The following is a 25,720-nucleotide window of genomic DNA, read 5'->3' as shown; positions in this document are numbered from 1 at the left end:
TGTTACCCTAGTGATACAGCAACTGCAGTTCCTTTCCTCTTTATGCATAGTCACTTTTGGACCAGTGATAAAACCCTGAGTGAAATAACAAGGGAAGTAAAACTCATAGAAGGCCAAAGGACATGGAATGTGGGTCACTTTGTAATGACATTTTGAATTTAAGTAGCTCCTTTTACAGGACAAGGGCAAGGATGAAACTTGAAGAAGCAGAAGGTTGACTACTAAGTAGCTATGCTATGTTCAAGATACAGCAACTGCAGTTCCTTTCCTCTTTATGCATAGTCACTTTTGGACCAGTGATAAAACCCTGAGTGAAATAACAAGGGAAGTAAAACTCATAGAAGGTCAAAGGACATGGAATGTGGGTCACTTTGTAATGACATTTTGAATTTAAGTAGCTCCTTTTACAGGACAAGGGCAAGGATGAAACTTGAAGAAGCAGAAGGTTGACTACTAAGTAGCTATGCTATGTTCAAGAGAATAGGGTAAAAGGCTTCTTTGGATTTTCTTTTAGTTTGCCCAACCCTGGTCACATGACTAGAAAAGAAAGTGATGAAGGTTTAACAATAAGAATAAAGAAATACACATATTAAACTATTGCAAAAGTTTTTTCTCACCCAACTCTATCTCCCACCTACCTCTTTATAGGAATAGACCATTTCTGCTAAACAGAAATTTTTATAAGCAACTTTACAAGGCGATATAAGAGATCTCAGTGGGACTATTAAGGGACAATTGATGTTCCCTGTTGAAGTGACAATTGCTGACTCCTGAGTTGGGCAGGGGTGGCTAACAACCTATAGCTTCCTGAGTGGGAAAAGAAGGGTGAAGGTAGAGCAGTAGGGCTCAGGACTACAGATGCAATTTTAGACTCCATGTGAAAGAAAAGGAAGGAGCAATTAGGTGGCTGATGACCTAAAGACAAAAATTGGTGATCTTGAGGGAGCATGTTAAGTTTAGCTCGGGTTCATGGTGAAATCTTGCTATTCTGCCTCTGTATGAAATCTTATTAAATTCTTCATTATTTGCTAATGCACTGTGGTGTTTAATCTATTTTTTGGGGTGCTCAGTAGAGCATCCCAGTGGCTTAGGGTGAAGGCAAGACCATCAGTGAGAGTGTTGCCACGTTTTATTTCCACAGGGCATGTGTTCTGTTCAGCAAAAACTTGACTGTTGCTCCCTTGCTCCTCCTCTTCCTAAAAACAGCAGATTTGTTTTCACCCTCCTCTTCCTTTCAAAAGTTGTTCTAAAGAATGGTTCTGATATTGATCAAATACAACATTGTGAGAATTAAACACAGTGTGCTCTCTTCAAGGAAGTGCCACTTAAAATGGTACTTGAACTATGACATGAAAGGTATTCCTCCCAGTTAAAGTTGTTTCAAGAATCAATGGCATAGACAACCTTTGCATAGAATCACCTATTTAGGAGCAGAAATCAGTATTGACCCTGCCCTGTACATTCTACTTAAAAATGATTCCTGACAGCTTATTTTTAAGGTTATGTCAACTCAACATAATCTACTGTTAGCTAATGATAAGGAGATGAAAGGTTCTCTTTTGGACTTTCAGGTCATTCCTTGGCTGGAGGATGCCAGAGGTGAGATTTACACAACCCACAACAAGAAGCCATCCCATTTAAGTAGAAAGAGCAGTCGGTCAGCCTAATGTATTCCAAACCCATGCTAAGCCCTTCTCAAGCCCAGGAGGTAACACTGGATTTGTGGAATTCCAACCTGTCATTTCACTCCATAGAACATCAATCAATGACCTAAGTCTGTGTGATGCTGACCTTTCTGAAAGTGAAATTTAGATTCTTATCTTTATTCCCTTGGTAAATTCCTCCCTACAAATGGTGAGAGAAAAAAGAAGACAAAACATTTCTTCTGGAGACAGAGGACTATTTCCTAAATGAAGCACCTAAAGGACACCAACTTGTTCAATGGAAAGATCAAGTTTGCGATGTTTTTCTCCCTGCCTGAAAGAGCAAAATAGATTATATGAAAATGTATATGATTTAATTCTCACAACCCAAAATATTCATGTTTCCAAAGTACCTAAGAAAATGGAAATTTGACCATAAGAGCACCCCATGGAATTCTTAGGTATTTAATGAGGAGGTTAATTAAATTCTAAAGGATATTTTGAATTTATGTTTTGATAAAGCAATATCCTATTACAAAAATGTTATCATCCTCAAGGTGAAAGAAACAGCAAAAAATGAAATTAGGAACAGGATGGTTTTTAGTCAAACAGATGGCAAAAGTATTTACAAACATTACATAATGTTCTTATTCTTGAAATACTCAAGTAGATCATTTAGGTAATCCATCTTATGTTCTCACAAACCTTATTAATCTTGATTTTCAGCAGATTCTTAATTGTCTCTGTTATTCAATTCATAGGTGCCTTTGTATACCTAATTTTATAAATGAGGTAATTGTGAAGTGTTTGCTGAAGGCTGCACATCAAGAACAGCCAGCTAAATTAAATGGCAAATGACGGCATTACTAAGGTTCAGGTGGGTGTTCTTGAGAGAAGGAGCCAAAGTGAAACTGGGTCAAAGTTTGGTGAATAAAATGAAAGCATTGTCGGCAATTAGAGATCTCTGGGTATTCCAGAGAAATTTGTTTGAATTGTATAATCTGTAATAATCTACCATTAGTATTATGAGTTACATCAATTTATCATATGTTCTTTAGAAGGAATTAGGCTATGTTAGAGACAAATGAATGTGAAATCATTGATTATATTGATAATTACACTTTAAAAGTTCTAATAATTTAGACTCATGTTTAATATTAACAGCAGCTATTTTCATGTTTTAGGAAATAGCTATTAACAAATGGGAATTAAGTTGTGGCATATGTTGTTTAAATAGGTTTCAACAACGTAATAGGCTCCATTATTTCACTAATTTCATTTTAAAAATGTTGTAGAGTCTCTTGGAACAATGTATTAATTTGTTTATGTGTACTTATAATTTTGAAGTAATATATGAAAAAATATGTTGTGGTAACTCATGATATATTAATATTTTACTGAGTCAATATTACATAGGATTTGTTTTAATAATTGGATTACAATTCTTTTGCTGTGAAGATCTATTAAAATTACTATTATTTCAAAAATGTATGTGGCTTTTCATTAAGCTCCCAAACCATTATAGAAATCTTTACTTTCAAGTATCTTGTTTATATAGTAGGACACAAGGATAATTCAAGGCAATTCTACTAAAGTAAGAAGTTACTTCTTGCTCATTTTGTACTACTTGATGCTCTAGGATTTTTTTCCCTAGAATTTGCAGGGCTATTTCCTCTGAGTGGTAAAAATTCTGTTCCTTCATAGTGCTCTCTCTCTTTCTTTCTTTCCAGAAGTCTCCAAATATTTCATAATAGTTGAAAGCAATCAAAATGAGTAATACATAAATCAAAAAAGAACTTAGAAAATTATAGACTCAAGCATGTCATTTAAAAAGTTTACCAAATACTTCCTGTGTGAGTTCTTATAAAAAACCGTATTTCCCTGCTTTCATGTCCATGGATAAGTTATCAATGAGTCTGTTCTAGAATTTTCAGTACCCTTCTAAGTGATTCCCTCTGTGCCAGAGTTTACATGGCTTTTATCATTAAAAATACATTTCAAAAAAGGCTATGGTGGCATTCAATTCTACCCCCTCTCCCTCTTCATTTGTTCATCCCACTATAGTGTATAAGTGAATAAAATTTAGTCTCATTCAGTAAATCTTTAGGAAATTTTTGAAAAGTGATAAAAGTAGATGATCCAAATCTTATTTCTCTTAATGGATTATGTCCATAATGAAACAATGTATCAAATATATGCATATTGAATTAATTTCCCACTGCCTTTTTAAATTATTTCAAAGATGTTTCTATTGAGGAAAAGGTGACACATATATATAATAAGATTAATCTCTAACAACAATTTACTTTAAAGTGCTCAAGAATTTAATAAAATATGTAAAGTATATGGTAATTTCATCATAGTTTATAAACCACACTTACTTTAAAAGATGATGCATAGTCAGTTTGCACACCATTAGAAAAACTTGCTGTTTCCAAGAATATTTTTAAAGCATATGCTTGATTATGTCAAGTATATATTACACATTATCAAATGAAAGAGCTCTGTAAAGGTTTTTTTTTAACAGAAACAGGAGACGCCAAATGTCTGTGATTTGCTTTCTATAGCAAAGTTATTATAGTTACTTTAAATGGAATGACTTTATCAATAAATGCTTCATGGAATTGGAATTCAGAAGTCCAGGACAGTGAATGGTCCAGAATATTTACCATTCTGAAGCCAAGAACATTTCATAGCTTTCTCAAGGCCATACGAAGAAAGAATGGTACAGCTGTGAAAAGAACCTGAGTTTTCTGTTTTACAATCAGGTGTTTTCTTTAATACAGAGATCATTTTATTGACCCACATATTTTACTGATGAGACTACTAACAGAGGAATAAACCTAGGTTACATCATTGCATCAGAACTAAAATTGACATTCACACTGTGGTGAAGGAAGTCTACAAAGTAGAAAAAATGAAAAGCATTCTTTCGGCCAGATATCAAGAGAGGTTGACTTTGTCATTGAGAAGATAGAGAAGGAGACTGATGTCCAAACACTTGCCTGTCCATGCAAAGTGGTGACAAAAAGGACTGAACAAGAGTCAAACATAGCTGACTAGTAGTGAGCAGGCATAGCAAGGTTTTGTTTGTTCATTTGTTTTCAAGATTTTGCTTTTTGAAGAAGGAAAAATTTAGGGCTTGCATTAGGTAACATTTTTTCTTTTTAGGAATTACCTGGGATTGAACACAGGACCTTGTATTTGTGAAGCAGGCACTCAACCACTGAGCTACATCTGCTCCCCATGCAACATTTTAAAGTAAGTAAAAATTTTATCTCTTAAGATCATTTCTCACTTAACATAATTTGTTCTCATGTTCTTTGCTCTCTTATGACTTTTACTACCATCTAATTAACTTCAGCCTGCAAATGAAGCACACTATCCTTTCTAATTTCTCTTTTTTTAATGTCTCCCTGTCTTGCCCCATTAAATTTCCCATTTTCCAGTTTGTTTGTTTGTTTCACATAAAAATCAACAAGCTTATCTTAGCCATAAGAGCTTGTCACCTTCTCCTAAAACATATAGAAGATTTTGTCTCAATGAATTTTTAAATTGTGACTTCTAAAACAGTACTGGGGACAAAAAATAGGTCAAAGTACCTCTCCCCTAATCATAGTTTATGATTTGTATATGTGTAAATATAACGGCATGTAAAATGTTTCCTGGGTAAGTAGGCAAATGACAAGTGATCATTTGTCCTCTTACCAAGAATAAAGTTATAAATTTATTATCAATTATAGATATTTATATGAATTACTTGTCATACATAATTACCATGTGCCATAAAATTTTTAAGCATATTGCCTTTTTCTCTCATCCACTTAATACATATTTATTGAGTGCCAAAAAATGAAAGGAACTCTGTCACATACTATCAAAGAAGTTGATGCCTGACAAAACTGATTTAGTTACACATATTCCTAGTATCTGTAGCAGTTTGATATAGTTATGAACTCCAAAAATAGATACTGGATTATGTTTGTAAACTGGTCTGTACCTGGGTATGATTAAATTATGATTAGGGCTTTGATTGGGCCATGTCAGTAGGGCCCTACCAAGGGATGGGGACTCACAGATAAAAGACATTGCAAAAGACAAAGTTGAGGGATTTTGATGTTGGAGTTTTGATTTGGAGTTTGATGCTGGAGTCTTGAGCTGGAGACTTGGGAAGTAAGCACACAGAGGGAAGAAAAGCAAGACCTGGGAAGAGAGAACCTGAGCCAGGAGAACACAGAGGAATAGAAACGACTCCTTAGACAGACAGAAACCCTGGGGAGAGAGACAGAGCCATTTGCCTGATAGTCTACAGCTGACCTTGTGGAGAAAACAAAAGACCTGAGCCTGGAGAGAAGCAAGTCTTGGGAAGAGAGGAACCCAAGAAGTCTGAACCCTGGCAGACATCTGGGGACATCTTGTTCCAACACATGAAAATAGACTTTGTTGAAGGAAGTAGCTTATGCTTTATGGCCTGTTATCTGTAAGCTCCTACCCCAAATAAACACCCTTTATAAAAACCAACCAATTTCTGCTATTTTGCATTAGCACCCCTTTGACTGACTAATACAATATCTATGTGCTTTGTCCTCTCTGATGTGCAATAATTATATTTATGCAAATAAAAAATTAAATACTTAAGGACTTTAAATACTTAAACTATGCTACAAAAATAATTAATTAAAATTACTAACTCTATGAAAAGTCATTGGGAAAGTATTCGATACAGCAGGGTTATCTTTCTTTACCTACAGTCAGCACCAACACCTTCACCTGAGAGCTTATTAGAATCCCATCCTAGAATTAGTGAACCAGAATCAGAATTTTTATCAAGAGTCCCCAGGTGACTAGTATCACATTCAAGACTGAGAAATACTCACTGATCTAAGATAAGATGTGGAGTGATTGTGTCTGGTTTCATCATAAAGTTCAAAACTTACTGTGCATGGTGCAAAATATGGAGAATCAGAATTATACTTTATTTTATCTTAACGTGGATTTTTAAATGTGCCCTTAATTTTTACTAACTTGCAACATCATGTACACAAAGAATAAAGAATTTTAGGACACGCATAGGAATCCATTCTAATCATCAAGGGACTTACCCATTCATAGAGTCTCACATGCATCCTTGAATTCAGAAGAACTGACCCGATTGAATTTATCTCTGGTAATCCTCACTTGTAGAAACAAATCTTGATCTAGCATAGATCTCTAAGAGCAGCATATCTCAGAATTTCCTTATATTCCTTACCAATTCCTTCCTCTTTTATTCCTTAAATTTAATACAGGTCAATTTATGATTCCCACACTTATTCATATTTTTTATGTGTTCTCATGTTTTAATCACCATGCCCTTAAAGAGGAGGAAAGAGAACTTTGGCAATGTTCTTCCCACTTGTTTGCTCATAAGACTGACCTGAGATTAAATATTCAGAGTCCTATATCCACTTTCTTGTACTGCAAACTTTCTGCCCCTATGTCTATTGAATATGTCTCTGCAGGGAAAGGTCTATTTTTTTTCCCCCTGCTTTTCCCCTTTCTTTCTATTTTTATCTTTTTCTATCTTACTGGCCAGGAAAAAAGAGAAAAATATTGCTCAGCTCTTCTGGCCTAATCACATTGACCATTGTAGTAGGATGATGTAGTCACAGCATTAACACAATAAATTATCTTAATGAAGAATATTCTAACCAGAATGTAATTCTGTCACTTCTTTTCTTAGACAGCATTCTTTTCCATCTGTTCTGAGTTTAGAGCCAAGGTCTGTCTAGATAAATTTAGTATTTGTGGAAATGGATGTGTAGGAGTTCAAAGACTGGTCTCCTGGATGGGTTGTCAAAAAACAGGTATAGAAAAGCTCCTTCTTTAATGCACAACAAGGGAAAACCAAACAGAGCAAGAAACATCTGTCCATGGGAAACCCACATGAATCATACCACTCCAGAACTTGGTCTGCTCCTTTGCTTCTCAGATTAGCTCCAAGGACAGAATCTCTTTTTATTTCTTCTCAGGGGATGATATCATCCACTTCCTCTAAAACCTGTCTGAGGAGCTAGATGCATTCTCCAAACATCTCCTCCATACCTAAATTCATTTTATTGTTGTTTCCAAAGACAAAAACTTAGGCATTTTCATTGTAATTATTTTGCTACAAATCTCTATAAGGAGAGAATGTTACACAATTTATATCGTTCTCAGTCTACAGTTTCTTTCTCCCACCCAGAAAGAAAATGGAAATCCTGATGGTCTTTCACCCATTGCTTTTATCTCCTTGAGTTAGATTTTTAATCAATGGTCCCTTGCCCTGTATATTTCCTTGCTGGTACTCTCTTCCCATTCTAAGGATGCCATCAAGCCAGGAGAATGCTCTTTGCATTCTTTCCAATAAGTAATTATTTGAGAATTTCCACACTGTTTGCCAAAGAGTTCATTGAGACTTTGCTCTGTTCAAGGAAGTTTATTTTGTACAAAATTACACAAGGAAATAGAACTCCACGTTAGTGAGAAAATAAGAATCAGAAATTAGAAAATGGCACAAGACGAAATAAAATAGATCTGTGAATAAAACTAATGCAAAAGAGTATTCCATGTATAACTATCCTTCATTTTAATCTGTGTGCTTTTGCAAGGAACTGCATCTCACTAGAGCTAATTCAAGTAAAAGAGGAATTTACAAAAATTTCTAGCATACTGGAAAGTTGTTAGTAATTGAAGTCTCCCTAAGGTCTGATGCTTTTCATTTGGTCTTAACGGACCTTCACACTCTCTCATGACTCTGTTTTGTTGTTGTTTTCTTGTGTATCTACCTATTTCCTGTCTTATTAATTCTTTTGCTTAGTCATAGTTGCTGATATCTCATTATTATTGTTTATATGCAAGTTCATCATTTGAAAACTTTTGACTTTTCTGACCCTTCATCTCCCACCATGCCACTGCTAACTGACATAGTCTTTCAGCATTTCCCAGGGAAAAATACAGAAAGAATGTATCTTTTTGGCTTTTTATCTTTTTATAATACTTAATAATACTTAATATTTATATATCACTATTCAGCCAATGGACTGATAACTTTGGGACTAAAAATCTCTCCTGATATAGTCAACTGAGATGAAAGTAGATTCAAGTTGCTAAATATTAAAAAATAAGACAAAAAATAATTTCCTAGAATAAGGTGTGGTTGAAATAAATTTACTTTGAAAGAGGCTTGTGTAGTCGACATCACAACATGTATAGTATAAATTTATTGATAAATTTAGTATCCGTGGAAATGGATGTGTAGGAGTTCAAAGACTGGTCTCCTGGATGAGTTGTCAAAAACCAGGTATAAAAAAGCTCCTTCTTTAATGCACAGCAAGGGAAAACCAAATAGAACAAGAAACATCTGTCCATGGGAAACCCACATAAATCATACCACTTCCAACTTCTTTCCAATAAAAGATGGACAAAATCAAGTCAAAACTCATTCAATCATAGGGAATACTGCTGAGTTACTTAATTTTTAAAATAACTTTTGTTAAATGTAGACTCAACACAAAATCTTTTAAAAATGTGCTTAAAATACATATGTAAATTAATACTTAAAACAACAAAACTTTGCGCATTCACTGTTCAATTGAAGACATGCAATGCTGCCTTAACTTTGAAGTTCCTTGTGTAGTCAGCCCAAATGTCTTTCCCTTTCTTCCCCACTAAGGTATTTTTATTGTTATCTCCTTGTTTATCTGTACACATTATCACATTATTGTGTCTGTAAAAACATACTGTCTAGTTTTGTATGCTTTTGAACTTGAAATAAATTGGTGGAGAGTGCAGTCTTCAGAAACATTTTCATTTTGATGGTATGCTCTTGAAACTTATTCAAATCGTTGTCTGTGACATTGTGCCAAGCTGTGATACACTTATTTTCACAGATGTTCAGGAGCAATGTACCAATATACTACAATTTATTGATCCATTCTACTCTTTGTGGACATTTCAGTAGTTTTTTAGTATTTTTGGAATTAAAATCCCACCAAGAACTTTCTTGTACATGTCCCTGATGCACACATGCAGAAGTGTTTCTAGTATATAGTTGGGTATATAGTTGGGAGTGAAATTCCTGGGTTACAGAGTATATTCATTCTCTACTTTCTTCTATGTGGCAGAAATGGGGAGAAAGGGCTCAAGAAAGGGCTCCCTACCCAACTGCAAGGAAAGAAGTTAGCTGACAGAGAACCTTCAGGCTCTGTCTCAGCCTTTGAATCAAGATCACATTTTTCTTAGACAAGGTCTGAGCAATGAGTTGGTACAAACATTTCCACCCAACAGCAGACACTTCTTGATCTCTTAATTTTTTTTGCATACAAAAAGGTAGGTGTAATTTTGTGTGTGTGGATTACCAAGTATCCCAGAAACATTTGTTGAAAGTTCACTGTCTCTAATTATAAAATACACACTTTGCCAAAGGTCAGGATATGAATGTGTATCTGTGTATAATATTCAGAACTTTATATTCTCTTTTACTGTTCAGTTTGGTCTATCCCTGAAGCCATTCCCGACTGTGGTTAATTGAATTATATGCCCCAATTCACATGGTTTTTTTTTCATCTTAATCCACATGGGTATAGGTGTGAACCCATTGTAAATAGGATCTCTTGAAGATGTTATTTTAGTTACGGTGTGGCCAAACTGAATGAATGTTAGCCTTAATCTGAATGACTGTAGTACTTTATTTTAGAAGCAAAAGAAATTCAGGCATAGTCAGGGAAAGCCCTGGGGAGGAGGCAGAAGCTGGAAGTCAATGGAAGCAAGGAGAAAAAGGAGAGGACATTCATGCTTTGTGAGACACAGATGCAAGCCAAGGAGCCCCAAGCTTCACAACAAGCCAGCCCTAGATACTACCAATCCCAGAAGGTAGCAAGCCTTCTAAACTCTGCAGCCATGAGCCAGTAACTTTCCTGCTGTGTAAGTCAAGCAATTGTCATAGTAGCATGGAAAAGTAAGAAACCATATATTAATTAATACAGTTTAAAAATAATTAGTGATGTCTGGAAAGATATATTCCTCTACCTAGGTTAACATTTGATCAGCCTTACTATCTTGACTGTTCCTGGGCTCTTTTGTATAAATGTTAGAAATAACTTGAATTGCATCACAAAAAAAACATGCTGTGGACCTCTTATTCCAGGAAGATAGAGTAGAAATAGTTTTTCCTGTTCCTCCTGCTAAGTGCGACTAAAAACTCTGGAGATTATGTACAAATAAACATTAGAAGACTCTGAAATGTGGAGAGAAGAAGACAGTCTGGCTAGAAATATCAGGGCTAAAGGAGGGTGGTAAGTTCCTTGGGTTTTCTTTTTGCCCCATATATTTCCAGACATAGAACCAAAGAAGCTGGCAATCTGGAAATAGCAACAGGCACAGCAAAAACGTCCTATCAAAAGCCTTATCTCTTTAGCCAAAGGAACAGAAAAGGAGAAGCTGAGCAAAACTGAAAACTCTTAGACATTTACTGCTCTCCCCATTCAGCTGAAGTAAAATACGTGGTGCCAACTCAGCCACTTCAGTAAAGTTCGAGTGGGAAAACTTGATTTCTACCCTTGCCATATGCAATGAGGTACCTCAAAACCTCCCATACTACATCCCCACCACCAAAATTGTGTCCAAGATGTCTGAATAGGGAAGTAGTACTTTTACCACCCTTCAGAAACAAATGGTCCTTTTCTTACTCCCACTCTCCCCACATTGTCAGTAGAGACCATTGGGGATTCTGAACTTTACAATCCTGCCCAATAGTAATGAGGTGCCCCTTGCCCACCCTACTAGGTTGGAGTCAGAGATGGCCTGGTAGAGAATTAGGACTTTATTACTGTCCAGAGGAGGCTACTGGTGAAGCAATATTAGGCACTCATCCCCTTTCTCAGTCAGGGAGGTATCAGTGAAAGCCTAATGGCAACAGAAATTGTATCCATGGCCAGTAGAAATGAGGAGCTCCAACGAGCCCTCATCTGGTGTCAGTGGAGAACAAGTGGGGAATCTAGATTCTATGCCTACCTGGCAGCAACAAGGTGAAGTATATTTTGTCTATGAATATAACCATTTCTGCTTTCTTTTGACTCATTTTTTCATGATATATCTTTTTACATCCTATTGTTTCCAATCTGCCTATGTTGTTTTATTTGAAGTGAGTTTTTGTAGGAAGTTTATAGTTGGATATGTTTAATTTGACTTTGCTGATCTTTGCCTTTTATTTATTTAGATCATTTTAGATCATTTACATTCATTCTGATTTTTTATATAATAGGACTTAAATCTTCCATTTTATTTTTTATTTTTGTTCATTTTCTCTGTTTCTCATTTCTCCATTTGCTTTTTTCTGCTTTCTTGTGGATTACTTGAACAATTTCATAAAGTTCCATTTTGGCTGATCTATAATGTGTTTTAACAAATTAATTTTACTGATACATACTAATAAACATACAATTCATCCAAATTATGCAATCAATGCTATTTGCTATAATCACATAGTTGTATGTTCATCACTTCAATCATTATTAGAGCATTTTCATTAATTCAGTAATAATAATGATAAAAAAACAGACAGACAAAAAAGAAAATTCCTCACCTCTCAATCTCTCTATGCTTCTCCCAATGTACATAGCTGCTGTTTTTGGCTATTTTATCCAAGTGTAAAGTCAATGTCTTTTAGTATAATCACAATGTTATATGTTCATCATCTCAAAAAATTTAGAACAATTGCATATGATGCTTTTTAAATGTATCTTTTTTTATAACTTGTAGTGTTTGCCCTAGATATTCCATTGTATATACATGATTTATAACACTCACCAATACCTTCATTATATCACCACAAGTGAAAAGTAGAAATCTTTCTTCCCTTTTCATCTCTTTATTTTGTTTATATCTCCTGCTTTATAATAATTGTCTTAAATGTTTACATACATGGAGTTACATCAGATGGTGTTATAATTTTTGCTTCAACTGTCAATATAATTTAGAACACTCAGAGAAGCAAGATAGTCTATTTTAATTCATATTTTTCCTTACTGTGTTCTTTCTTCTTGATGTTCCAAGATTTCTTTAATCATTTCCTTTATGTTGGAAGAATTCCCTTTTTTTAGGGTGTGTCCTTGGAGGCAAATTCTCTTACATTTCCTTTTTCTAGGATGTATTGATTAGGCCTTTATTCCTAATGGATATTTTCACTGAATATAAAATCTGAATTAATATTTCTTTCAGCATTTGAGAAATGGTTGTTCTATTTTCTTCTTGCCCCCATAATTTCTAATAAAGTCATTCCAATTATTTTCATAAGTTTTGTTTCTCTTCCGCTGCTTTCATGAATTTTTCCTTGTATTTAATTTTCTCAAGTTTAACTAGATACATGTTGGTGTGGATTTCTTTGGGCTTATTCTGTTTAGGGCTTTCTTGGATTTTGAATCTGTAGGTTTATCCCAAATTTGGTGTTTTTCTGCCATTATTCATGTATTTTTTTCAAATTGCCCTCTTTCTCTTTTCCTTCTGGGATTGAGATAACATGACGTTAGACCTTTTGATATAGTCCTATTAGTTCCCAATGCTTTGTTGACTTTAGGCTATTTTATGGGGTGATTTCTATTTTCCTAACTTCATATCCAGTGATTCTTTCCTCTGCCTCTTCCACTCTACTGTTGAGCCCTTCCAATGAGGATTTTATTTTGATTATTAAAGTTTTTAGTTCTCAATTCTCTATTTGGTTCTTCATAGCTTACATTTCTCTACAGAGTATTTCTATTTTTTTTCATTTGTTTCAAGTATGTTTGTAATTGTTTGTTATATATCATGGCACCTCTAAAACATTTCCAGATAATTCTAACATCTCTGTCATCTTGGTGTTGCCATCTACCAATTGTTTTTGTTTTTGTTTTTCCATTCAGCTTGAGAGCTTCCTAGTTCTTGGTATGACAAGAGACTTGCAATTGAAACCTGAAAATTTTATGTACTTCATTAAGTTACTCTAAATCTTACAAAGATCTTCTATTTTAACTGACTTTCTCTAACACAATTCTGTCAGGGAAATGGCAGGAATGGTATAAAATAACAAAAGGGTCAATCCACCAAGAAGACATATCAATCTGCAATGTGCATGTACCAAACAACAGCACTATAAAATATATAAAGCAAAATTTAACAAAACTGAAAGGATAAATAAGCAAATCCATAGCTAATATTGAATATTTCAACAAATGATAGAACACCCAGACATAAAATAGGTAGGGATTTAGAAGAATATAATACCTTTAATCAATGGGATCTTGTCAACATTTTTATAACATTCCATCCAAAAAGAGCAGAATGCATATTCTTTTAAAAGGCCATGGAATGTATACCAAGATTGAGCATATTCTGGGTCATAAAACAAATTTCAGCAAATTTAAAATATTGAAATCATAACATAAAATGTTTACATAGAAAACGGTACATGTATTAGAACAATTATAAATGCCCACCTCAAAAAGCTAAAAAAGAATTTCCCTTTTTAACCACGTTCGAATATATAGTTCAATGCTGTTAAAGACATTCACTTCAGGTTGTTTATATATTACTAGGATAAGAATTCTTTAAAAACAAATGACTGTACAGCATTAAAACCTATTATATGATGGAATATAGTGAATAGTACAATTATAAAAATGTCCTTTCACAAACTGTAACAAATGTACCACTCTAATGCAAGGTATTAATAATAGGATGGTACATGGGAACTTTGTATTTTATTCATGATTTTTCTGTAAAGCTACAACTTTTCTAATTAAAAAAAAAAACAATTAGAATAGGAAAGTAAACCCAAAGCAAGAGAAAGAAGGAAAGAATAAGCTAGGAGAATGAACAAATGAAAATGAAAGCAGAAAAACAACAAAGGAAAGTGATAAAAGAAAGAGACTGTATTAGTCAGCCAAAGGGATGCTAATGTAAAATACTAGAAATCTGTTTGCTTTTATAAAAGGGTATTTATTTGGGGTAGAAGCTTACAGTTACCTGGCCATAAGGTGTAAGTTACTTCTCTCACCAAAGTCTGTTGCCACATGTTGGAGCAAGATGGCTGCTGACATCTGCAAGGGTTCAGGCTTCCTCTTCTCTTAAGTCTCTGTGGTCCAGCTTCTTCCAATACCAGCTATAGGTTGGGATAAGTTTCATTTCTCTCCCAGGGCCATTTCTCTCCAGGCTCAGCTGCTCTGTTCACTCCACAAGGTCAGCTGTAGACTATCGGGCTCTCTCTCTGCTATATCTGTGGAACTGTTTATATTCCTTTGTGTTCTCCTGTATATCTATTTCCCAGGGCTCCAGGATCCAAAACTCCAACCAACTCCTCTGCCGTATAATTTTCTTTGTGAGTCCCTGCCCACCAAGGGGGTGGGGGCTCAATGTCCTACTGACGTTGAATTCAATACTTTCCAATACACCCAGAGGAACAGACCAGTCCACAAACACAATCCAACATCCACCCTTGAAATTCACAGACAATACCAAACTTCTACAGAGGTGGTTGTGGTTCTTTAAAAAGATCAACAAAATTAACCAACCTCTTGCAAGATTGACAAAGAACAGATAACAGAAGTTCAAAAATTACAAATATCAGGACATACATAGATGAAATTTCTACAGAACCTAAAGACATCCAAAAACTTTAGAAGAGCAATGAGACTATTACAAAGAACACCACACATTTAACATAGAGGACATAAACCAATTTCTTGAAAAATATAAACCACCACAACTCACTTCATGTGAAATAGATAATTTGATTTTCCTTATAACAATCAAAGAAATTGTATTAGCACTTTTATAAAAATTACCCAAAAAGGTCCAGAAAGTTTCACTTTTCATATTCACCAAACATTCAAAAAAGAGTTAATACCAATTCTACCCAAACTTTCCAAGAATATTGATGAGTTGGGGACATTTCCCAATTCATTTAAGGAAATTAGTACTACCCTGATGCCCAAACCAGACGAAGACTGTACAAAAATAAAATAAAATAAACTACAAATGAATATCCCCCATAAATATGGATGTAAAAAAATGCTTTACAAAATATTAGCAAGTAGAATTCAGCAATATACACATAAATGTGCTATGACCAAATGAGGTTTATTCCAGAGATGCTAAACTATTTTATTATTAAAAACCAATCAGTATAATCCACCACTTAACAATGTAAAAGAAGAAAAGTAACATGATCTTATCAGTGTATACAGAAAAAGCATTAAATAAAATATGGCATCTATTCATGAAAAAAAAACTCTCAAGAATATGGATATAGAAAAGAATTTTTTCAACTTGATAAAAGGCATCTAAAAAATCTACATCTAATATTATACTTAGTGATGAAAGCCTGAATGTTTTCTCCCTAAGATCATGAACAAGGCAAGAGTGCCTTCTCTTTTTAACCTTAAGTGCTAGTAAATGCAATAATGCACACATGTATGGGCCCACTTTCTTGGCTCAAGAAATGTCTTTGGTCCAGGCTTCAGCAATTCCATCATCCTAGTCCCAGTACTAATGTCTGCTTTAGTTTCTTAGGCTGCTTACAACAAATACCATGAAGTGATTCAGCTTGAACAATGGGACTTTATTAGCATATAGTTTTTGAGGATGAGAAAATGTCCAAATCAAGGTATTATCAAGGTGATGCTTTCTTCCCAAAGCTTGGCTACTGGCAATTCTTGGCTCCCCTGCTAAAGGACAGGGCACATGGTGGCATCTGCCAGTCCCTTCCTTCTCTTCTGGGTTTTATTGATTTCAGATTCTTGCTTCCATGGCTTTCTCTTTGTTTTTCTCTCTCTTCATTCTATTTATAAAGGAATAATCTAGTGATAAGATTAATACCTATCCTTAAGGAGGTGGGTCACACCTCAACTGAAGTAGCCTCACCAAAAGGTCCTACTTATATTGAATTTACACCCACAGAAATGAATTATATTTAAGAACATGTTTTTCTTGGGTATATACAGCCTCAAACTATCACAACAATTTAAAAAATTCCCTTACAGGGCACACTCTTTGTGCTTGGGGCTCCCCTACATGGGGACACCCCTGCATGGCTTGGTACTCCTTGTGTGCACCAGCACTGTGCATAGGCCAGCTCCACACGGGTCCAGGGGGTCCTGGGTTTGAACCGCGGACCTCCCATGTGGTAGGCAGATGCTCTATCCATTGAGCCAAGTCCACTTCCCTAATTGATTTTTAAAAATCTTCTTTGTCCTTGTTGTTTACATTTTTTCTGTCCATCTATCAAATACTGATAGATATATGTTCAAAATATCACTAAAATATGCTAAACAAGCCAATTATAAAATGTGGAATGTGAGTTATTGGAAATATTTAGGGCAAGTCCTATGTGGATGAAATTGAAAACATTAGGAAAATTGCTAAAAGACCAGAGAAAAAGTATAACCAATATCATTACATCTTAAACAATCAACGAAACATATTTAGTATCCCCTAAATATAACATACTATACTATGTAACATAGGTATTTATAAAGAAATAAGACAAGGCTTCTTTGAATATGCTCTAGGAAGAAATAAAGCATTCATCAATTTTGAAAGAATATGGAATTTGATAAAGCAGTGGGACAAACAAAAGAACCAATGATACTCAAGAGAAGAGATTAGTTCTAGCCAGGTAAATAAAAAACACCCTGAGAGAAAGCAGCAGAGTCTTGAAAGATGAGTAAAATTATGACAAAGCAAAATGAGAAATAGAATATTTTTTAGAAAGGTGAGAAGGCAATAAAACTTTGGCTTGTTCAAGAAAAGGGAGATTTTCTAATTTGACAATAGTATAGGTTACATAAATCTGGGAAATTATTATACCTTAAGGTAAGGGAAAATAATTGAAAAGTAAAAGATGAAGACAGTTTGCCTTCGATTATCTTCTGAAAGCCCTCATATATATATACACTTTCTTTTAAAGCACTTGCTATTTCTCTCAACCTCAGGTGATTATTAACATAAGTACCCTCAATACTTACTCCTTATTATATCTGTTCTTCTGCCACATCATTTTCCCTTACATAACAGGACTTTCATGTGTTAAAGCCTTCTAAAGCTAGCATCAATTCAGCCACTTCAGATCTACCATAAAAATCTTTTAGCTCAAAAGTGTTCACAAATCTTTATGAGTTGATGGAGCAAATATGAAAATATCAATTGGACACATATTTATAAAATGATGACATGATAATTACAGAATGTAAAGTAATGAGGATATTAAAATTCTTTACATGGTATTCCTTTTAAAGATATTTAATTTTGTTCTTTTTAGGGTATGTTCAGGCTCTCCTACCTGATATACATCAATTACAGTCTCTAAGGAGTTACCTGCAACTCAGTCATATTGGGACAAATGAAGCGGCATGGTATTCACCTTCCATTGTCTGCTGGTTTGGATGGGACATGGCATCTATATAAAGCACATCATGCTTAAATATAGATAGCAGCATAGCCCTGATTTCTACAACATTGTTTATCTGCTAATTTTATATTATTCTAAGCTTTTAAGAACTTAACTCAAGTGCTATACTATACAGTATTTTTACTACATATTTCTGCTTAATGATGAGTGTTTTATTTTCCTATAAATGACTGTGAGTTATTTATTGAAAGACTGAGGCTAAACACAGTTTCTCTTTCATCTCCCATAGTAGTTTGATATTCTGCAAAAAGTGCATATTATAAACTAAATATGAAAAACATAAATTATAGCCAGACTATATCACAATTCCATTATATTATTAGAAAAACAAATTAATGACTAATAAATAAAATAAGGCTCAATATGTATCACTTTTAATATGTTTCAAGCTTACTCATAAACCAGTAAGACTTGAATCACATATGATTCTAATAAAAACAGCAAAGAATATAATTTAAGAAGTTCAGTTTGCTGGGACAACAAGATGAATAGAGTTATATCAAATATCGATTTTGTCATACCATCTCCCACTCTCAGATGTTATAGGGAAAAAAAGCTTTAAACAATAAATCTTTTTTTAATGTAGATAGACAAAATTGAAAGCTAGAAAGATTTGAAACATTGACTTGATAAAAGACAATTTTTATACTTCTTCATGTTACTTTATTTTCTTTCATTTTACTGCACAACAATTTGGTGAAATCCAGCATTTTTGCTTTTTATAGTGAAGAAGCTGACAGATGTATTTGGATGCAGATATGTGCTTGAACTAGTTCCAAAAGAGATATAGAAAAGTTTGGCTTATATATATTCATCTTTCAATGGGTTAGAAAACACATTTCCTGGCATAGCTAAGTCAGGTTTTCAACTCAGATTTTTGAAAACAATTTTCGTAAAGCATGCATCTTCTTTCTTAACAAGATGGTAATCTATTCTATTAAGTAGAGAAGCATTTAAGTTTTTACTGACAAAAGGAGAAAGTCAGCATAAATCATAAGCTAAATAAAGCCTATTAGATTGTGTGTTGGCAAATGTATCATCATCAACAAATATTTTTCCAGGACCCATTATGAGTGAAGCTTGGTATGAGTTTTTGGTTATATGAATGTATATGTAAGGTTTAAAAATAATCCATATATTTTTATTGCAGACAAAAGAATAATAGAATAGTTTGACCTTGAGTAGATTTATTAAAGTAAGGCTGTAGGCTGAGCTTACAGAATAACTCCCCAAACAATGCTGCAGAACTGGCTTGGTAAACGAGATGGTGCTGCTGTAGGGTACAGGGTGCCCAGCTCTGCTGCCACCCACACCATCAAGAAAAATAACTGACCCCATTGATTCCTCATGAAGCTCACCTCTAATTCAAACTCCTGTATGGATCTTTGTACCTGGATTACATATCCACACATTGCAATGAGAGAAGCAATTTTAATTTAATATTTTATATTAATTTATATCTTTGACAAGTAATTAACAATACAAGGATGTGAGAAACTATCAAAATAGATACAGTATTCAAAAGATTTTCAGTAGCCACAAATGGCAAATGACCATTTCTACACAGCTACAACCTGTATTTCATAAGCATTGAAAGATTTTATTTTTCTAAGTACTTTCACTCATAATAGTATATAAATATTTATCTACAATTCTATAATAAGTATCAGCTCTTGTTTTAAAGAAGTATATGTGTAGGGTGCCAGGGAGCTGTAGTAGAGAAATGTCCTCTAAGGAAAGTCACAAAATACTTTTTCTATTGCCAACACTTGAATAATATTATTTTTAAATTTATTTCCACTAAATCTTACACCATCACTTACCCTCCAACTGAAGTGTTAATGGTGCTTGCAACTAGCTTAAGCCAAATAAGATAATCGGTTAATGAGTTTTTGAAGTAATCACTTTTGTAATTTCCAGTCCACTAAGAAAATGTCTATATAAATTTTGCTAGTTTGCTTTTCTTGTAAACAAATGAAATATCCATATCTTTTCTTGATAAACTCTAAAATGCTTCTACCACTGTGCTTCTCCTTCTCTAGTAATAAAGATGATTTTGTTTTAAGTGATAATTTTTTAAGGGATAATTTTTTAAAATAATAGAAAATAAGAAGTGTTGGATAATACACATCACTATTTCCAATTTTTGTCTCTCTGGATCATTCTAGATGGTACTGCCTTCGCAGAATTGCTAGAGAATTGTGGGCATCTAGAGAAGCCTAGTAGTGGACTGGAACACAGGAAGTGCTCAGTCGTTGCTTCTTCCTCCAACTTTTCCCATTCAGTCCCTACTCAATTCACTTCAGAAAACAGTTATTGTGTATTTTCTACCTGCTAGGTGCTTGTGGAGCATGGCAGGGGATAACCTCAGGTTACTGCCTTTCAGTTATTTACAGATAACATAATAAATATTTGTTTTCGAAATAGTTGGTCTGAGTCTTGAGAAGGTATATAGAAGTCCAGAAGTTCGGGTATGGACGAAGGAATTAATTAAAGTTTTGCCCTCAGAAAGAGGTAGTGCTTCAGCAATGTCAGATAAGTAGGAGTTCAACAATCAAAGAATACATGCCAGATCAGTAAAATAAGTTGTGCTAATGTATTATCTCTTCCGGGTAACAAAATGTAGGACATATTGTTAAACAGATAGCCTATAACTAATGTAAATGTTAATCATTTTACACAGACTTGGGTTTTTCCTGCTCTTTTCCTACCATATTATATGGACACATATTCCTTAAGAAGTAGGAGGATCAAACACTTGAATTAGATCAACTGGGAAAAGTTAGTTATGATTTTATTGTTTAATATGAAAGGGCATCAAATTTATGTTAATGAACACCAATGCTAAGTGTCAACAAAGGGCTATGTCGGAATGCTATATTTTTTACATGACTTTTATGTAAACCTACAATTTTTCTAGTTAAAAAAAATTACAATAATTATATAAACATTATCCTAAGTCAGAGAAACCCGAAAAAAAAAATTTACATTGAAGAGATAATTGCTTAGGAAGAGTGGATTTCCTAACATTCCGAATAGTAAGGAGATAAGTATACAATCAATGCGTATTGAAAAAATATATATTTTTTTATGTACTGTTTGTGATAATAGCTTTTCTATGTTTAATGTAATTAAGCTATTGGATTGAGTATAGAGCTAGCTTGAAGGGGGACAAGAAGAGAATGCTAAGAATCGTTTCCAGGGAACAGTAAAAGGAATAAAAAATAGTCAGCGACAGCAGAACAAATTATGACACTAATGGATTGTTTTGTTTGTTAAGAGAATGGGAACTCAGATCAGTTCTGATTGCAAAATTCCAAAGTAAGCAAACAAAGGAAAACGCATAGTTGATGGTGGTTTTAAGCACATATTTCTTAAACTCTAAGGATGTTTCACCACCCTGAAATTTCCAGAATTCTGTAGTCTTTCTTTTTGTTATTATCCAAACTAAATAAGTCAGGACCCTATCAGACATGATGTTTTGTAATTCAGGAGCCTCATAACTAGTTTGAGTTTCCTTGAAGTGTTTTCTGTCTCATTATACCCACTGTCACCCTATGTAGTCAAGATGTTTGTGTACTTCACAACTCCAAGGAAGCTACTCACAAAGACTACGATGGAAACAGGGCCCTACACCCAAAGCTGAACAAAGTTACTATATATTACTATACACAGTGGTCATGGGATTCCTATCTCAAATCTCTGTCAGTGAGGTTACCTCTGTCCATATTGCTATGCATCATCCATGCAAATTCAGTTTTGTCTGGTCTACTTCCTATCCAAACATGAGCATATTTCCTTCAGTCTTATAGGTGCCAATGACCGTTGGTTTTGGAATTTTAAAATCTTTACTGCAAACTTGATGGTATCAAAGGGATCTCTCTCTCTCTCTCTCTCTCTCTCTCTCTCTCTCTTTCTCCCCCTCTTTTCCTCCTTTCTCTTTTTCTCTCATGTGTAAACACAGATAAAACTCCATATAAATGACATGTTCACTTTTCCTAAGGAGTTATTGATTATTGTATTTGTCCTCCAAGTGGCCTACTCCAAACTTTCAGTCTCACAGACCAAACTGCACAAATTTAAAAAATAACACAATTATAATAGCAAACATCTATAATGCAACAAATAATTTATGGTGGACATTGTTTTTAGAAAGGTACCTGAGAAACTACAAAGTTATGAATTCAAGGGTCAAAGGTTTGTGTGACTTTTAAAAGTTCCAATTATATTTACTAATCCAGAATTCTATGTTTATCATCAGATCTAAGCTGAGGTGTCAGACTTGGAAATGATGAGATTGAGTCTGGAAGAAATCCAGCAATCCTGGTTGATCTCAGTTAATCTTGGAAGAAAGTAAGACAAGCAGACCCAGACAAGGACACACAGATAGAAGCAGTTCCACTTACATGAGTGGACTTGACAACAAGCTTAGCCTTATCAATAAATAAGTAAATATTATTAGTTAACTTTTCCAGCACCACTTCTTGTAATTGGAAACAGAAACCAAGGTCATAGTCATTCAAAGTTTCTATATTGTTTGTGCCTCTAACTTGTCCAAGGTTATTTCATGATTGTAAGAGATGCATGCCATGTATACTGGCAGCATCAGTAGGAAGTTAGAGAATGAATCATTAATTGATATTTTGTTATGACCTGGGTGGGAGAAATACATTTATCAGTGTATAAAATAATTTGTGTACCTCCATGTGCTGATCTTAAAATATTCACTGCTTCCATCAAATTTACTAAAGAAATGCACATTGAAGTTATACCTATAGAAGAGAGAGGCTTAAGAAGATGGGTTAGCACTGTTGTGTTTTGGTAATTATCTTTCTGGGATGCAACCAGCGAACACCTTGGTAGTTGCTAGTTGCAAATGGGATGCCTTTGAAATCATCCACCCCCACTATGAAGAGGTCTGCTTCCCCCTGCTGGAAGCATCCAATAGCTGCACGTATTCCAGGAATTCTTTTCAACAGCATGGCCAATGATAGCTAAGAACTAAGATTTATTGTGTCCTTACTCAATAAATGTTTTTGGTATATGAAAATGACAGTAAAATTGCCCCCTTCCCATGTACGTGACTAAAACTTGCTTATGACTCCTTGTGATGTGGCTATGATTCTGTCTGGGCTTTTCCTTGACACCCCTAATACATTTAAGCCCGTGAAAAACAATGCTGGATATTCTAATATTTAAAAATTAATCTGATCATCTCTGGTCAATCTCAAATATATGTCCACATGTTCTGCTTACTCTTAAACCCTCAATCACATGCATAATCTCCAGTTTCTTAAAAAGGAGAAATTCTGATTTTCTCTATTTTTTTTTTCTTCCTATATGTCATTCCTTTGGTATTTCTTTTCTGCCAGGCAAAGAAAATGTCAGTGTCACATGGAAGTCTTTCTTCTTTAAACATTTATGTGCTTATTGCCCTATAATGTTACCTATAATAATTTAAATGTCGTAGCCTGGATCTGTATGTATATACACACACACACACACACACACACATATATTATGTACACATTAATTATTCACACAGAATGGAAGTTTGTTGAAAGACAACTGTTCTAAAACTATTTCATATGAAACATACCAAAATAAATTTACAAAGTTTCACATATATATGATGTACTATAATATTTTGTCGACAAGGTTAGGAAAATATCACCATTTAAAACAAAATAATAAACACAGTAACTGTAAATGGCTACTGAACCTTCTGAAGAAGTCATAATCATATCATAATTACGGCTGGTAGTCATTTGGATGTTTTCCAATTGTCATCAGGAAATGAGGTGTATCCTCAGGAAGATAATTAAAAGAATATTGTAATACAATTTTCTAGGACAGTAATGAACACTCACACGTAATGAGTATGGAAGACAAATTGGTGCTTTGCAATTTAGTTTGTTTGCCAAATAGAGTTTGTGTGTCAGAGAACAGGGTTCATTGTGGAGAATGAAATTTCATTCAAAGATGAAACTGACCTTTGGAGATTCATGACAGATGGAAAAACAAGACCAAACTCTCAGTTTGGAGATTTTTATAGACTATAACTCCAATATCACATGGGGAATAGTTGATTTAAAACACTGCAGTTTCCATTTTTGGGGGCCCGAGAGAAATATTGGTATTATTTATAAAACATGCTCCAAACTACTGAAAATTTCTGAAAATAATTTTTTTATCTCATTTGACCATTCCATGGTTAGAACAAACCTATTCGTTCTTTTAACTTTTTAAAAAAAAATAAACGACAGTGTCTTGGTGTTGTTTTTAAAATTGGCAACCTTGAACTTGGCCTTATAATCTTTACACGGAAATATACCAGTTTTCACAGTACACATACCAGGATTCAAAATAGAGAAGAATCTAGTATTAAGAAATTGGAATCCAAAATTTTTTAAAAATCTAAAATTATTCTGACAGTTTCATGGAGGAGACTTGTGTTTTCTGTGAGATTTTCAGCTCTGCTGAGCTTATAAGTTATAATACTTTTATAACTGAAGTCAAAGCCTGATAAGAATTGGCAGAGATAGTTTGGAGGCTTTTTTTTAGCATAGCATGTCAATTAAAGTTGTTCAATACAAATAATTCTTAGAGTGTCTAGGACCCACCAAGTTTTACCTACTTACTCTACTAGCATTATGTTATTTTTCATTTTAAACAGTATAATTAAGGACTATGATTTCCAGATCTGATTTTTTTTTACCAAGTCATTTTAACTTTACATGAATTAGATTAATGGCAACTGGGAATGGTTTAAAAACAGCTAATATGAAATGAAGGACTAATATGTGCAAGTATGCATAATTTAAAGAAATTCGACTTGGCATCTATTTTATCTTGAAAATCACATTACTCTTTTCTTTGGATATTTAAAGTAGAATTAGAAATAATAAGGACATTTACATTTCTCTACAAGACAAAATTAACATTTAAACTTGAGTTTTATTTGAATATTACATGAATTTAAATGATCAAACTTCTTTCTTAAAAAAAGATAACAAAATTAATAAACTCTAAACATTTTTAATATTGGGGGAATATTTGTTTCCATAATTAAGTATCAATGTTAAAGAAAAATATAAAGAAGAAAGATTTAAGTTATGATATGTCATCTTACTTTCTTAATTTGAAGTATTTTTACTGGGCTGTGATTTACTATGAACTAGCTACATTTGCCAACCTGTTTGGTAGACAATTACACATATATGGCTGAATGTAAATTTCATAGCCTGATATTTGAAAATAAGAACCAATTGAACATTTTGGCTAAAATAATTTCTGGAAAGAGTTGCTTACATTTGTTGCTTCTATTGTTTCACCTCTCACACACAAGTCAACATACAGAAATAAGAGTATCTTAAATAATACTTTCCTGAAAGTGCTCTCATGACATGACCTTGATGCTAACCCCTTTGTTGCCATGGCTAGTGCACATTTTTCAATTTTAATAGTTATACTCTCAGTATCTACAGATAGTGTTAACTACGTCCTTATTTTTGCAATACTCCTATCTCTTTACTCTCTTAATACCAGTTTCTCCTAGTCTTCCCAGACCGTCTCTTTATTTTTTTTTAAACTTTTTTTTTTTTTGAAAGATTTATTT

The sequence above is a fragment of the Dasypus novemcinctus genome, chromosome 4 (assembly GCF_030445035.2).
Source record: "Dasypus novemcinctus isolate mDasNov1 chromosome 4, mDasNov1.1.hap2, whole genome shotgun sequence".
In the NCBI taxonomy this organism is placed as follows: Eukaryota; Metazoa; Chordata; class Mammalia; order Cingulata; family Dasypodidae; genus Dasypus; species Dasypus novemcinctus.
Note: the sequence above shows the minus strand (reverse complement) of the source record.